Source organism: Bombina bombina, chromosome 1 (assembly GCF_027579735.1).
Source record: "Bombina bombina isolate aBomBom1 chromosome 1, aBomBom1.pri, whole genome shotgun sequence".
Classification (NCBI taxonomy): domain Eukaryota; kingdom Metazoa; phylum Chordata; class Amphibia; order Anura; family Bombinatoridae; genus Bombina; species Bombina bombina.
In genome coordinates this window covers 931,823,615-931,839,800 of record NC_069499.1, presented here as the reverse complement: position 1 = coordinate 931,839,800, position 16,186 = coordinate 931,823,615, and positions in this window count along the sequence as shown.

Sequence of the window (16,186 nt, the reverse complement as noted above, 5' to 3'; positions counted from 1 at the left end):
TGTCTTTAACTCAATAGCAGGCTTTTTGGATTGTTTTCCCTTATTCCAAGACTGATTGGGTCTCCATGAAGATTTAGACTCTTCCTGCTTGGAGGCGGAAGAGGAAGAATTTCCCTTATTCTGAGGGAGAAGTTGACCCTTACCTCCCGTAATATCAGAGATTATTTCCGTCAAGCCCGGTCCAAACAAGGTCTTCCCCTTGTAAGGAATTGCTAAAAGCTTAGACTTAGAGGATACATCCGCAGACCAAGGTTTTAACTGGATTTCTTCGGATTAACTACGACCATAGTGTCGCTGTCGTCTAATGTAGCTAAAACCTCCTTAAGTAACAGACGGAGGTGCTCAAGCTTAAACCTGAAGGATACAACTTCAGTATCAGCAGTAGGAATTACACTGTCAGAATCTGAGATTTCACCCTCAGATGCTACCGAAGGATCCTCCTCCTCAGGTTTCTGAGAAGGGACATCCTCCGAAATAGCAACGACTGCCTGAATGTCTACTCATCCTCTTGCGCTTCCCCTGCAACATGGGAAAGGCAGATAATGCATCATAAACTCCAGAGGACATGAGAGAAGCGATGTCTTGCAACGTAACTCCTGGGGGAGTTAAAGAGGAAGCGCAGGGAACTGCATGTGTGGGCGAAACAAGATGGGACGCTTGAGGAGAAAGCTGCGGCATATATTGAACATTAACATTAGACTCCAGAACAACATCCTCCTTAGAAAATGATGGCTCAGAAAAAAGTCTATCCCTGTAATTTATTGGTGGTTCCACATTGGCATTTATACACAAAGTACAAGTTACATTTTGCACAGCCTCTTGGTCCATTCTGACTCACAATGGTTCCAAATATCAATTAAAATTATCAAATTTTTATTGAAAATTTAAGGCAGAAAAATGTTACTGTCACTTTAAGATTTAAACAATAACTTTTTTTTTATTTTTTTATTTCTAAAATGCAGTGAAAAGCAGCAAGCTTAAACAGATCACCTCTGCACCTCAGCAGTTTAGCTGAGGTGCCTTGCCTGACGACCCGGTTCTCTCTGAGCAAGAGCCGTTACTCTTAGTGCTGAATCCGGAACTCAGATAAATAAAACAGACTCCGTTATAACATACGCATTAAATTTAAGCAGAATGCGTAAAACGGATGTTGCACTGCTTCCCCTTCCGACAACAACGGAAGTAAGGGAAAGAAAGGCGCGCAATGAAAATTACCGCATCTAGATCCGCCCATCGTGGGCGTAACAAATGTTTTTTCCCGGTCAGTATATTCCTTCTATGTGAAACCGCTGGGAATACGGAACCACCAACATGTACTTATCAAGTTTCCTAACCCCAGTGCCTGCATGTTGTCCCCACTAAAGCGCCCAATACCTGAGCCTTTATATGAGATCCCATATGAAACAAGTGCCCCTTATTCTGAGTCTTTTTTTCCTTGTAGTCCCAGAAAATAAAGAAAGCACTTACCTCCTAATCTGCCCGACAGCAAGGCAGCTCAAGGCTTGAGAGGTCCTCTCCCTCACATAAACCTGTGAACCAAAGAAAGGAGTAAAAAAATCCCTTAGACTTTCAAGACAGGGCAGCATGAGTATATGGGAAGCGCAGTGAGAATTATGTCCCACAAGTTCCCATTGCTATAAAGCCACCAACGCTCTACTGAAGAGACTGATATGGACTACGGCTACACCCTAGGACAAAGCAGCACAATCTTGTACTACTTTAAAAATAATAAACTCGATTGAAAAATCTTTTCTAACACCTAAAATGACCACCTCCTTGCTCTTAACGTAGGCAAAGAGAATGACTGGGTTGGGAGGGAAGGGAGGTGATATTTAACAGCTTTGCTGTGGTGCTCTTTCCCGCCTCCTGCTGGGCAGGAGTGATATTTCCAATAGTAATTAGATGATCCGTGGACTCATTGTGTCATTAAAAAGAAAAAAAGGAGTATAGTCAAGTGAGCTGTAAAGCTAACAAAGATGAGACAACTTGCCATATCTAAAAAGCATATAACCAGAATAACAAGATACTAGTCGTGGGCAGTTCACAATATAGTTTGTTTGTTGATACAATCAAAACAACTATTGCTGGTTTAAATAATATGGCATTATATATAGAATGTTCCATTGTAGGCTGAGACATTGCAGTAAAGATCTAAGATTGCCCTTCCGATTTATGTTTGCATAGTTGTTGACTGCATATGGGCAACAGAACAACAATCTCAGTCAAAGTGTCTGTGGCAGTTACACAGGAAGTTTCTAATGTCAGAATGCCATAAGGTTAGTGGATATTGAGGTTAAACAAACAAAAGCAACTGTATAAACTATCCAACTAATTTACACACAAACTAGAATTGAGAGTGTTGTGTTGCACAAATAGAGTTGCACTAATCTGAGTTATGTGACCCTCCTGCCGCATACTATCATCCCACTCCTGCTTCGGTGGATCCAATCCGTCTGATAGTCCGTAACTGGCTTCATGTCTGAAGTGGTGTCCAGCTGTAGTGCTGAGACATAGTGAAATGCTGGTTGTATAGGTAAAGAGCCGAGGAAAATACGTGGAGCTTGCGGAGTCATAAGATTCCATACTCAAACTGCGTAATAATACTCTAGATGCATGATCGGTTTCTTCAGAAGCGTGAGTAGGGTGTTTCATTTTGCTTTTGTTACTTATCCAAGCTTCCAGTGTACCCGGCAACTTGTCTGTATTAGGACAGTGATAGAGCATCGATCCTTCGCTGAAGTTGCCATGCCGGGCTCTAAAATGGCCGATGTTAAAGAGGCCCCATCTGTAATTATCTTGATTGATGAGATCTGCGGAGGCACTATCAAGAAGGCAGGAGAAATTTTTGGATGTTCAGTCGTGTGAAGCCCTCGCGCTTCCAGGAGAAGCTCCTCCATAGCAGCTGCTAGGGAGTCAAACAAAGGTATAAAAACATCAATAAGGGATGAAATAGTGTGCTCCATCTTGTTTGTTGTTGGAGTGAGCACGCCAAAAAGCAGAGAGGCTTAAGTTTCTTTTTATGCCTTCTCGGTAGCCAGGAGTTGGAGCTTTCTGATCCTGTAAGTTTCCTGGGCACATTTATTGCCAAGGGAGGTCTGGATGGCTTAAGATTCGGGCCACAATTATTTTAAGAGCAGTTGTCATTCACAGAGCAGTGTGAAACAGTGGCCATCTTGGTGAGCCGCCCACCGGAAGTCCAGACCAGAGCATTTTTAGCATTTTTGCCATTACTACATTTAAACAGAAATAGAGCCTTGTTTTTTTATTTATCTATCAAAACTATATATATTTTTTTTAGTAGACAACCCAATGTATTGATCTAGGACCATTTTTGGATATGTCATGCCACCATTTCACTGCCAAATGCGATCAAATAAAAAAAATGGTTAACTTGTTCACAAACTTTAGGTTTCTCACTGAAATTATTTACAAACAGCTTGTGCAATCATGGCACAAATGCTTGTAAAAGCTTCTCTGGGATCCCCTTTGTTCAGAAATAGCAGAGATGTGTGGCTTTGCCATTGCTTTTTGGTAAGTAGAAGGCTGTTAATTGCAGCTGCGCACCACACTTTTATTATTCCCAGGAGTGAAGGGGTTAATCATGTAGCTTGTAAGGTTAATTTTGGCTTTAGTGTAGAAATTACCCTCCCATCTGACACTTCCCATTCCCTGATCCCTCTCAAACAGCTATCTTCCCTCCCCCACCGGTCACCCCTATCTTAAGTACTTGCATACAGAGTAATGCAATGCTGTTTCTTCAGCAAAGGCTAACAAGAGAATAAAGCAAACTTGATAATAAGTAAATTAGAAAGTTGTTTAAAATTGTATGTTCTTTCTGAATCATGAAATAAAATTTCTTTCATGTAATTAGCAAGAGTCCATGAGCTAGTGACGTATGGGATATACATTCCTACCAGGAGGGGCAAAGTTTCCCAAACCTTAAAATGCCTATAAATACACCCCTCACCACACCCACAATTCAGTTTTACAAACTTTGCCTCCGATGGAGGTGGTGAAGTAAGTTTGGGCTAGATTCTACGTTGATATGCGCTCCGCAGCAAGTTGGAGCCCGGTTTTCCTCTCAGCGTGCAGTGAATGTCAGAGGGATGTGAGGAGAGTATTGCCTATTTGAATGCAGTGATCTCCTTCTACGGGGTCTATTTCATAGGTTCTCTGTTATCGGTCGTAGAGATTCATCTCTTACCTCCCTTTTCAGATCGACGATATACTCTTATATATACCATTACCTCTGCTGATTCTCGTTTCAGTACTGGTTTGGCTTTCTACAAACATGTAGATGAGTGTCCTGGGGTAAGTAAATCTTATTTTCTGTGACACTCTAAGCTATGGTTGGGCACTTTGTTTATAAAGTTCTAAATATATGTATTCAAACATTTATTTGCCTTGACTCAGAATGTTCAACTTTCCTTATTTTTCAGACAGTCAGTTTCATATTTGGGATAATGCATTTGAATTAATCATTTTTTCTTACCTTCAAAAATTTGACTCTTTTTTTCCTGTGGGCTGTTAGGCTCGCGGGGGCTGAAAATGCTTCATTTTATTGCGTCATTCTTGGCGCGGACTTTTTTGGTGCAAAAATTATTTTCCGTTTCCGGCGTCATACGTGTCGCCGGAAGTTGCGTCATTTTTTGACGTTATTTTGCGCCAAAAATGTCGGCGTTCTGGATGTGGCGTCATTTTTGGCGCCAAAAGCATTTAGGCGCCAAATAATGTGGGCGTCTTATTTGGCGCTAAAATATAAGGGCGTCGCTTTTGTCTCCACATTATTTAAGTCTTATTTTTTCATTGCTTCTGGTTGCTAGAAGCTTGTTCTTTGGCATTTTTTTCCCATTCCTGAAACTGTCATTTAAGGAATTTGATCAATTTTGCTTTATATGTTGTTTTTTCTCTTACATATTGCAAGATGTCTCACGTTGCATCTGAGTCAGAAGATACTACAGGAAAATCGCTGTCTAGTGCTGGAGCTATCAAGCTAAGTGTATCTGCTATAATTTTTGGTATCTGTTTCTCCAGCTGTTGTTTGTATTGCATGTCATGACAAACTTATTAATGCAGATAAAATTTCCTTTAGTACTGTTACATTACCTGTTGCTGTTCCGTCAACATCTAATTTTCAGAGTGTTCCTGATAAACATAAGAGATTTTATTTTTTAAATCCATTAAGAAGGCTATGTCTGTTATTTCTCCTTCTAGTTTACATAAAAGTCTTTTAAAACTTCGCTTTTTTCAGATGAATTTTTAAATGAACATCATCATTCTGATACTGATAATGGTTCTTCTGGTTCAGAGGTTTCTGTCTCAGAGGTTGATGCTGATAAATCTTTGTATTTGTTCAAGATGGAATTTATTCGTTCTTTATTTAAAGAAGTATTAATTGCATTAGAAATAGAGGATTCTGGTCCTCTTGATACTAAATCTAAACGTTTAATTAAGGTTTTTAAATCTCCTGTAGTTATTCCAGAAGTGTTTAATCTCCCTGATGCTATTTCTGAAGTAATTTCCAGGGAATGGAATAATTTGGGTAATTCTTTTACTCCTTCTAAACGTTTAAGCAATTATATCCTGTGCCATCTGACAGATTAGAGTTTTTTTGGGACAAAATCCCTAAGGTTATGGGGCTGTCTCTACTCCTGCTAAATGTGCTACTATTCCTACGGTAGATAGTAATTCATTTTAAGGATCCTTTAGATAGGAAAATTGAATCCTTTCTAAGAAAAGCTTACTTATGTTCAGGTAATCTTCTTAGACCTGCTATATTTTTAGCGGATGTTGCTGCAGCTTCAACTTTTTGGTTAGAAGCTTTAGCGCAACAAGTAACAGATCATAATTTTATAGCATTATTATTATTCTATAACATGCTAATAATTTTATTGGTGATACCATCTTTTGATATCATTAGAGTTGATGTCAGGTATATGTCTCTAGCTATTTTAGCTAGAAAAGCTTTATGGATTAAACTTGGAATGCTGATATGTCTTCTAAGTCTACTTTGCTTTCCTTTTCTTTCCAGGGTAATAAATTATTATTTCAACTGTTTCTGGAAGGAAGGGAACTTTTTTACCAAAGGATAAAAAATCTAAGGTAAATTTAGGTCTAATAATCATTTTTCGTTCCTTTCCTCACAATAAGGAACAAAAGCCTGATCCTTCATCATCAGGAGCGGTATCAGTTTGGAAACTATTTCCAGTTTGGAATATATCCAAGCCTTATAGAAAACCTATAGCCAGCTCCCAAGTACCCATGAAGGTGCGGACCTTATTCCAGCTCAGCTGGTATGGGGCAGATTACGTTTTCTTCAAAGAAATTTTGATCAATTCCGTTCTCAATTTCTGGTTTTAGAACATTGTTTCAGAAAGGTACAGCATTGGCTTCAGTTAAGGCCTCCTGCTAAGAGATTTTTTTCTTTCCCGTGTCCCAGTTAACACAGCAAAGGCTCAGCATTTCTGAAATGTGTTTCAGATCTAGATTTGGCTGGAGTAATTATGCCAGTTCCAGTTCTGGAACAGGGGCTGGGGTTTTATTTTATCTCTTCATTGTACCAAAGAAGGTCAATTCCTTCAGACCAGTTCCGGATCTATCAATATTGAATCGTTATGTAAGGATACCAATATTCAGTTTCTGTAGGACTGTCCTGCCTTTTGTTTAGCAAGGGCATTATATGTCTACAATAGATTTACAGGATGTGTATCTGCATATTCCGATTCATCCAGATCACTTTTAGTGTCTGAGATTCTCTTTTTAGACAAGCATTACCAGTTTTGTGGCTCTACCGTTTGGCCTAGCCTCAGTTCCAAGAATTTTTTTCAAAGATTCTCGGTGCCCTTCTTTCTGTAATCAGAGAACAGGGTTTTGGTATTTCCTTATTGGACGATATCTGGGTACTTGCTCAGTCTTCTCATTTTCGAAGAATCTCATATGAATCGACTTGTGTTGTTTCTTCAAGTTCATGGTTGGAGGATCAATTTACCAATCAGTTCATTGATTCCTCAGACAAGGGTAACCTTTTTAGGTTTCTAGAATAGATTCAGTGTCTATGACTCTGTCCTTGTCAGACAAGAGAAGTTTAACATTGATTTCAGCTTGTCAAAACCTTCAGTCACAATCATTCCCTTTGGTAGCCTTATGCATGGAAATTTTAGGTCTTAGGACTGCCGCATCAGATGCGATCTCCTTTGCTCGTTTTCACATGCGACCTCTTCAGCTCTGTATGCTGAACCAATGGTGCAGGGATTACTCAAAGATATCTCACTTAATATCTTTAAACCGATTATACGACACTATCTGACATGGTGGACAGATCACCATCGTTTAGTTCAGGGGGCTTCTTTGTTCTTCCGACCTGGACTATAATCTCAACAGATGCAAGTCTTACAGGTTGGGGAGCTGTGTGGGGGTATCTGACGGCACAAGGGGTTTGGGAATCTCAGGAGGTGAGATTTCCGATCAATATTTTGGAACTCCGTGCAATTTCAGAGCTCTTCAGTCTTGGCCTCTTCTGAAGAGAGAGTTGTTCATTTGTTTTCAGATAGACAATGTCACAACTGTGGCATACATCAATCATCAAGGAGGGACTCACAGTCCTCTGGCTATGAAAGAAGTATCTCGAATTTTGGTTTGGGCGGAATCCAGCTCCTGTCTAATCTCTGCGGTTCATATCCCAGGTATGGACAATTGGAAAGCGGATTATCTCAGTCGCCAAACGTTGCACCTGGGCGAATGGTCTTCACCCAGAGGTATTTCCTCAGATTGTTCAAATGTGGGAACTCCCAGAAATAGATCTGATGGCTTCTCATCTAAACAAGAAACTTCCCTGGTATCTGTCCGGATTCAGGGATCCTCGGGCGGCGGCAGTGGATGCATTATCTCTTCCTTAAAAGTGTCATCCTGCCTATATCTTTCCGCCTCTAGTTCTTCTTCCAAGGGTATTCTCCAATATTCTAAGGAATGCTCGTTTGTCCTGCTGGTAGCTCCAGCATGGCCTCACAGGTTTTGGTATGCAGATCTTGTCCAGATGACCTCTTGCCAGCTGTGGACTCTTCCGTTAAGACCAGTCTTCTGTCTCAAGGTTCTTTTTTCCATCAGGATCTCAAAACCTTAATTTTAAGGTGTGGAGTTTGAACGCTTGATTCTTGGTCAAAGAGGTTTCTCTGACTCTGTGATTGATACTATGTGACAGGCTCGTAAATCTGTATCTAGAGAGATATATTATAGAGTCTGGAAGACTTATATTTCTTCAGGATGGTTTAGATAAAGGTTTGTCCGCAAGTTTCTTGAAAGACAAATCTCTGCTCTTTCTGTTCTTTTTCACAGAAGGATTGCTAATCTTCCTGATATTCATTGTTTTGTACAAGCTTTGGTTCGTATAAAACCTGTCATTAAGTCAATTTCTCCTCCTTGGAGTTTGAATTTGGTTCTGGGGGCTCTTCAAGCTCCTCCTTTTGATCCCATGCATTCTTTGGTCATTATATTACTTTCTTGGAAAGTTTTGTTTCTTTTGGCCATCTCTTCTGCCAGAAGAGTCTCTGAATTATCTACTCTTTTTTGTGAGTCTCCTTTTCTGATTTTGCATCAGGATAAGGCGGTGCTGCGAACGTCTTTTGAATTTTTTACCTAAGGTTGTGAATTCTAACAACATTAGTAGAGAAATTGTGGTTCCTTCATTATGTCCTAATCCTATGAATTCTAAGGAGAAATCATTGCATTCTTTGGATGCTGTTAGAGCTTTGTAATATTATGTTGAAGCTATTAAGTCTTTCCGAAAGACTTCTAGTCTATTTGTCATCTTTTCCGGTTCTAGAAAAGATCAGAAAGCTTCTGCTATTTCTTTGGCATCTTGGTTGAAATCTTTATTTCATCATGCCTATGTTGAGTCGGGTAACACTCCGCCTCAAAGGATTACAGCTCATTCTACTAGGTTAGTTTCTACTTCCTGGGCGTTTAAGAATGAAGCTTCGGTTGATCAGATTTGCAAAACAGCAACTTGGTCCTCTTTGCATACTTTTACTAAATTCTACCATTTTGATGTGTTTTCTTCTTCTGAAGCAGTTTTTGGTAGAAACGTACTTCAGGCAGTGGTTTCAGTTTGAATCTTCTGCTTATGTTTTTTCATTAAAATTTTTATTCTGGGTGTGGATTATTTTCAGCAGGAATTGGCTGTCTTTATTTTATCCCTCCCTCTCTAGTGACTCTTGTGTGGAAAGATCCACATCTTGGGTAATCATTATCCCATACGTCACTAGCTCATGGACTCTTGCTAATTACATGAAAGAAAACATAATTTATGTAAGAACTTACCTGATAAATTCATTTCTTTCATATTAGCAAGAGTCCATGAGGCCCGCCCTTTTTTGTGGTGGTTTTGATTTTTTTGTATAAAGCACAATTATTCCAATTCCTTATTTTATATGCTTTCGCACTTTTTTCTTATCACCCCACTTCTTGGCTATTCGTTAAACTGAATTGTGGGTGTGGTGAGGGGTGTATTTATAGGCATTTTAAGGTTTGGGAAACTTTGCCCCTCCTGGTAGGAATGTATATCCCATACGTCACTAGCTCATGGACTCTTGCTAATATGAAAGAAATGAATTTATCAGGTAAGTTCTTACATAAATTATGTTTTTGTGGTTTTCCTGTCCCTTTAATGCCCTACAGGGATCCCATTTCAATAAGGCTTTTCCTTCCCAGAAGAATAAAATCTAGGGTACAATTGGAAAATGTAAGAACAAAGGACTGGGGGTGGTTGCATTTTATGAAATATGTATTAACTCAGGTGGGAGCCTCTGATCTAAACAAATTTATAAGGCACACTATATTCTTTACATGGCCAAGTTTCCAAGGGGGTTTAAAGGGACTTTATAATGTCTGACTCAGCTTGAACATAATGGTTACTGTGCCTGCAACTCTCTTCAGAGCCGTTCTCTCATTTTAACCCTTTACATGTGTTGGTTGGTGAACTCTGTACCTGCATACTGGGCTCCACCATCTTCAAGCTCACATATTCTTGTACCATGAGACAAAAGAAGTGAATATTCACAGGTTACTGATGTTGCACAGTGAATCATGTGTATCAGGCTAGCATACATATAAAGGGGTCGATTTATCAAGCTATGGCGGACAGGAGTGTACATACGCGCCCCTGTCCGCCGCAGCTCGCCTCTGGCTGACGGAATTTAGCATTGCACAAGAACGCAATTTTGCGCTCTTGTGCAACGTTGCACCCTGTCCGCGCACAGCCAATCAAGCGTGGGCAGGAGCTGTCAATTTCCCCGGTCGGACGAGACCTGGGAAGATTAAAAATTCGCCACCGAAGAGGTGGTGAAGAGGTTAGTGAAGCAGCGGTCTCATGACCGCTGCTTCATAAACACTGACTGGAGGTTCTCTTGTGAGAAGGCTGGCGAAGCCTTTCATAAATCGACCCTAAAATACAGAGTGGGAGGGTTATATTTTTTGTAGTTTTATACATATTTTGAAAATTACATGACACACACAGATATGTATGTATGTATATATATATATACATAATCCACAGCAAAGAAAAAGATATATCTGAACCAGCTCCGTCCACAGTAAAGGCAATAGGTGTGATAACAATGATTAGAGAATGGAGCGCATACATTAGCATTCAGAAGCATCGAAAGTTCCCATATAATATGCCAAAAGTTATAAGCGCAACCTGCAGAAAGAAGTCACAAAAACACAGGATGATAACTCACCACCCTCGGTAATTGGACTTCTCTGCACAACAGGACTGAGCACTTCAATGGCAGACGGTAACTCCAGTATGCGCTCCAAATATATATAAAAATTAACGGACACATTAATCATATAGAGCAATGCAAACACTGCAAAATGTAAAGGCCTTTCTCAGTATCTTGCACGTAAACCTGAAGTGCAGCATACAGCTGTAAAAATAAAATTGTCACTGATCTGTGAATACAAATGTCTTTTGTCACAGAGTACAAGAATCTCTGAGCTCCAAGATGGTGTGTCACCCAGTATGCAGATGTGGAGCTTTATTAACAGGCAGGAGTAAGGATTTAAAATAAGAGAATGTATTTGAAGAGAACTGTGGACACAGGAGTAAAACACAGTGTGCAGCAGTTTAAAGATGCATAAAACTGGGGGGGGGGGGGGCGGAGCCAGCCTAGGAGGGGAACAGACGTGTTTTTTTAGAGCTCCCGCTTACATTCCACATAACTCTAACTTTATTGCGAATATATCTGTTATCTGACATCCTAAGCCCATTCAGCTTTAAATACAAACGCCCCTGAACTCAGGGATACCAAGAATTTGCAGCTAGGTTAAGTAGGAGCTACTACTAAACACTTCTATATGATGCGGCCCTGATCCCGGGAAACCTTGCATAATCCTCATTGCTCTGCTGGAGCAAATTTCACCATACCCGGAGATCAGAGCGGCGGATCCCCTCCCTTCTTCTTCCAACATACAACTGGGCTTAAGCGCTGCTTGCAGGAGAGAAGAAGAGGCGTCAAGACAGATAAAAATAATTACTACGCTCCTCAGACAGCACTATACGGAAACGGTTTCTCTCTTGCATCATGGAGGAGCACGATACACTGATCCAGTCTCTGCTAAAATTAAGTAAGTGTTTAATAAGTTTATATTCTACTATATACCTTACATATTTGTAATTGCTTGTAAGTGCTCATAATGTATATCCCACGAGGACACATGTTACCCCACCCTATTATTCAAGTATTTACCTTACAGAACTAGACACTATGCTTGGGTGGCTAGATTAACATTACAGTCTGCGCTATACAGAGGCTCCTTATAAACAATTAGATTTGAGTCAGTTAGGGGAATCAGAGTGGACGCCCTATGTCACACATAGCTGCTACACATGCAGCTTAATACCCTGACATACCCCACTTTAACTCGCTTGTCAAGAATCTACTCAATAATGTAACCCCTACTGCCTAATGAAGCCTCAAGCACCACACCCCCACTCCTAACTAAACCTACCCACCATACGATTCAAATTAACACCCAGGTCACAATAAGGACATTCTAGCATCTCCTAGTGCAACAGTAAGCTGGCTTATCTCGACCACCAAGAAGATAATGTCAGATTCACCTAGGCACTTACACAGTAATAGATCTTTACTGCTTGTTACTTCACCTTACTTATGATATAACCTTCTGGACTTTCTATCTTGCTTCTAGCTCACATTCTCTCCCACTTAGTCGGCAAGCACTATGTAGATTAATACCCAGAATGCGCGGACACTTGCAGGCCCAGAGCTAGGATGGAACAGTATATACCCTACCTATATCAAAAAATTATGTTCTTTGTATTAATTGTCACTTCTCCTCCCTCTAATTACTTACACTTTTCACAAGGGCCCCCCCTCTTTCTTTCCCCCCCCCCCTATTTAAATCAAAACAGCTATTGCCTGTTGATTCCCCCATCTCTCTCTTTTCTATCTTTTAACTTTAATTATTGCATTTCCTATACCAGATACTAATTCTCCTCATCTAGGCCCAAAAGTGGCCATTGTCAAAGCCAAATTCCTCTCTAACACCATATAAGTTTGCAAGGTTCAAGAGTAACCCGCAGTTTCAATAGAGGAACACATGTAAGATATGATAATAATATAAAACTGAGGTTCATGCTACTTACCTAAAAAGACTCATCTCCTGACCTTCTATTATACGATACCTTACTATTGTGAAATATGTGTTTTTGCTTTATTTTTATGTCTTATGGTATTTCATGTTTGTTAAATTTCTTCTAACAACCTCAATAAAAAAAATGTAAAAAAAAAAAAAAAAAAAAAAATGCATAAAACCCATTTTTTTCTTCCATGATTCAGATAGAACATATAATTTAAAAAATGTTCCAATTTACTTTTTTTTTTTTTTTTTTAAATGTTATAGCTTTTTATTGTTTGCTTTTTATTGCGCTTGAAAAAGACATTTGCCGAAACTGGTTGAGCACTTTTTATGTAACAGACATTTTAATTGTGTGAACTTTTATAAAGTGTTCAGTAAAGCTGTATTTTTTATTTACTATGTTCCAGTTTTTTCTGAATAAAAGAATTTGATCTAACTCATCCTCTGTGAGTATACTGCATTCAGTGCATCGTTTGGCTTGATTTTATTGCACAATTGTGATTCTCTCTCCCTGAGGCTACCACGCGAAAATGAAAAATCGTATTGCTTAGTTTAAGGAGGAGAGGAACGGCGCCTCCATTCTACGAAAATTGCCTTCTGTTTTGATGCTTAGCTATAATTGGATTTTGTGGTATGCAGCTATCAATATTGTGAGCCACCATTCTAATTAGTGCACAATCTAGCATTACAAGTGAATAGTTAAGAGATTTACAAGAGAGGGCTAGATTACAAGTGAGGAGAAAAAGGTTCTGCGCTAGCGCAATTGTGCCTTTGCAGGTCATTTTAATTTCACTTTTGTTACAAGTGGAGCGAAATCATGACTGCGCTAGCGCAATTGCCATTTTTTTTTTATTGAGGCTAATTTCGAGGCATACAAAACAATGTAATGCTGACAGTGTTGAGAAAATATACAATTTAGGAGTTGACATAATGATTAGGGAATAAAAGGAAACAAAACAGGATACGTGCAAAAATGTTCAGTATTCTATGGCAAATAAATAAACCTAAAGGAGAAACAACACTTAGACAGTTTGCCTACAAAACTAAAGTTTCTGTGAATGAAGATCACAAAAGAAGGCGCTTCCTAGTGTAATACTGCATAAGCAATCAATAGTTTCAGTAACAGGGAGTGAAAATATACTCACAAGTGGAGCAGCACTAAATGTGCTAAGTGGCGCAGGCTGAGATCTTAACAGTTTCCCAGCAAACTGATCCTCCAGAGGATGTTGTGGCCCAGGTGTGCCAGGGATTTGGTCCAATAAAGCTCAGGCTTCCATGTTATTAAGCATAATTTTTATTAAAAACAATATTAAAAAACGTTGGGTATATACATTACCAAAAGTGATTAAAATGGTCAATGTAACAGATTACAACGCGTTTCTCAGCTTGTACCTAGCTGTTTCATCAGGCATCTCTTGATAACATGGATACACTGGCTTTTATAACTCTCATGCATGCTCCCTTAATTGGATACTCCCACTCCAACCATTCACAGGTGTGGTAATCAGTATCACACCTGTCCTGAAAAAATCAGTCAACCATATTCAAAAAAATTTATAATACACACATATCCCATTATATTAAAAAAGTGGTCAGCAAAAATATCACAATAAACCGATATAAATAAACCAATATAAATCTGAATAACCATCATATGTTTGATCATACAGTGTATAAACACAATTGCTTTATCTGTTAACACTCATAAAACAGTATAAAAAACTTTGAAGGCAACTTACTAGCTCTATCAATCTCTCAGATAATATAACTTTACATATGGAATACATTTGTGCCCCTCCTTGATGATCTGTATCAGTATCAATACCCTAGTGTTACTGGCAATATTGTTCCGAATATTCCCTTATTTGAGTTTTTTATTTAGAATCCCGTATAAAGATCAATTCTACTACACGGTGACTAATTATGTTCACCTATATGTGTTCATTTATGTTACAATAATTTTTTGATGATATAATAAATTTCCACTGTGCTGTGTATGCATATATGTTATAAACTGTTATGACACCTAAAATGTAAATGAACAATAGGGTGAAATATAGGTATGATCTAAACATACAGAACGGAACTAAAATATAAATTACGTTAAGTGATCACTGCTTCCCAGTGAATATAACCCTTGTAATATAAGGCTTGTAATCCTTAGATAATATAAAAATATACCTTGATGGCGACTTAAAGGGACAGTCAAGTCCAAAAAAAACTTTCATGATTTAAATAGGGCATACAATTTTAAACAACTTCCCAATTTACTTTTATCAACCAATTTTGCTTTGTTATCTTGGTATTCTTAGTTGAAAGCTAAAACTAGGAGGTTCATATGCTAATTTCTTTGACCTTGAAGACTGCCTCTAATCTGAATGCATTGTGACCACTAGAGGGCGTTAGTTCACATGTTTCATATAGATAACATTGAGCTCATGCACGTAGTGACCTAGGACTGAGCACTGATTGGCTAAACTGCATGTCTGTCAAAAGAACTGAAATAAGGGGGCAGTCAGCAGAAGCTTAGATACAAGATAATTACAGAGGTAAAAAGTATATTAATATAACTGTGTTGGTTGTGCAAAACTGGGGAACGGGTAATAAAGGGATTATCTATCTTTTAAAACAATAATTTCTTTTTAAACAACAAAAATTCTGGTGTTGACTGTCCCTTTAATGTGTTTGTTAGGTTGTAATACCACCTGAGTGTGGTGATATATCGACGCTCTGTGATAGGATAAAAACGTAGAGGGGAGTGTAAGGGGGTGTGACTTTAATACATGACTCAGACCAATAAAACTAATGATCTAGACGAGTGCTACCCCTAAAACAGTGATGTCATTATTAGAATCTATACAAGGATAAATTGCGATAATGTGTTTACTAAAATCATAAGATATTATACTAATGTAATCTAACGTGAAATACTAAAAATAATATAACGTGCTCTTTAAAAAAAGGGGAACATAATATATTGAGATTGTAATGTACTGTTTTTAATAAAAATTATAAAAATTATGCTTAATAACATGGAAGTCTGAGCTTTATTGGACCAAATCCTTGGCACACTTGGACCACAATATCCTCTGGAGGATCAGTTTGCTGGGAAACTGTTAAGATCTCAGCCTGCGCCACTTGTGAGTATATTTTCACTCCCTGTTACTGAAATTGTTGATTGCTTATGCAGTATTACACTAGGAGGCGCCTTCTGTTGTGATCTTCATTCACAGATACCTTGGATTTGCTGCTGTTTTTAAAGGGACAGTCAATCATAGAATTGTTATTGTTTTAAAAGATAGATAATCCCTTTATTACTCATTCCCCAGTTTTGCATAACCAACACAGTTATATTAATACACTTTTTACCTCTGTGATTACCTTGTATCTAGGAACCTTCTTCCAGCCCCCTGATCACATGACTGTGACTGTTTATTATCTATTGTCTTAAATTTAGCATTGTATTGTGCTAGATCTTAAATAACTTTGTGTGCCTGTTATCTATATAGCCCACGTGTACTTTCTGTCT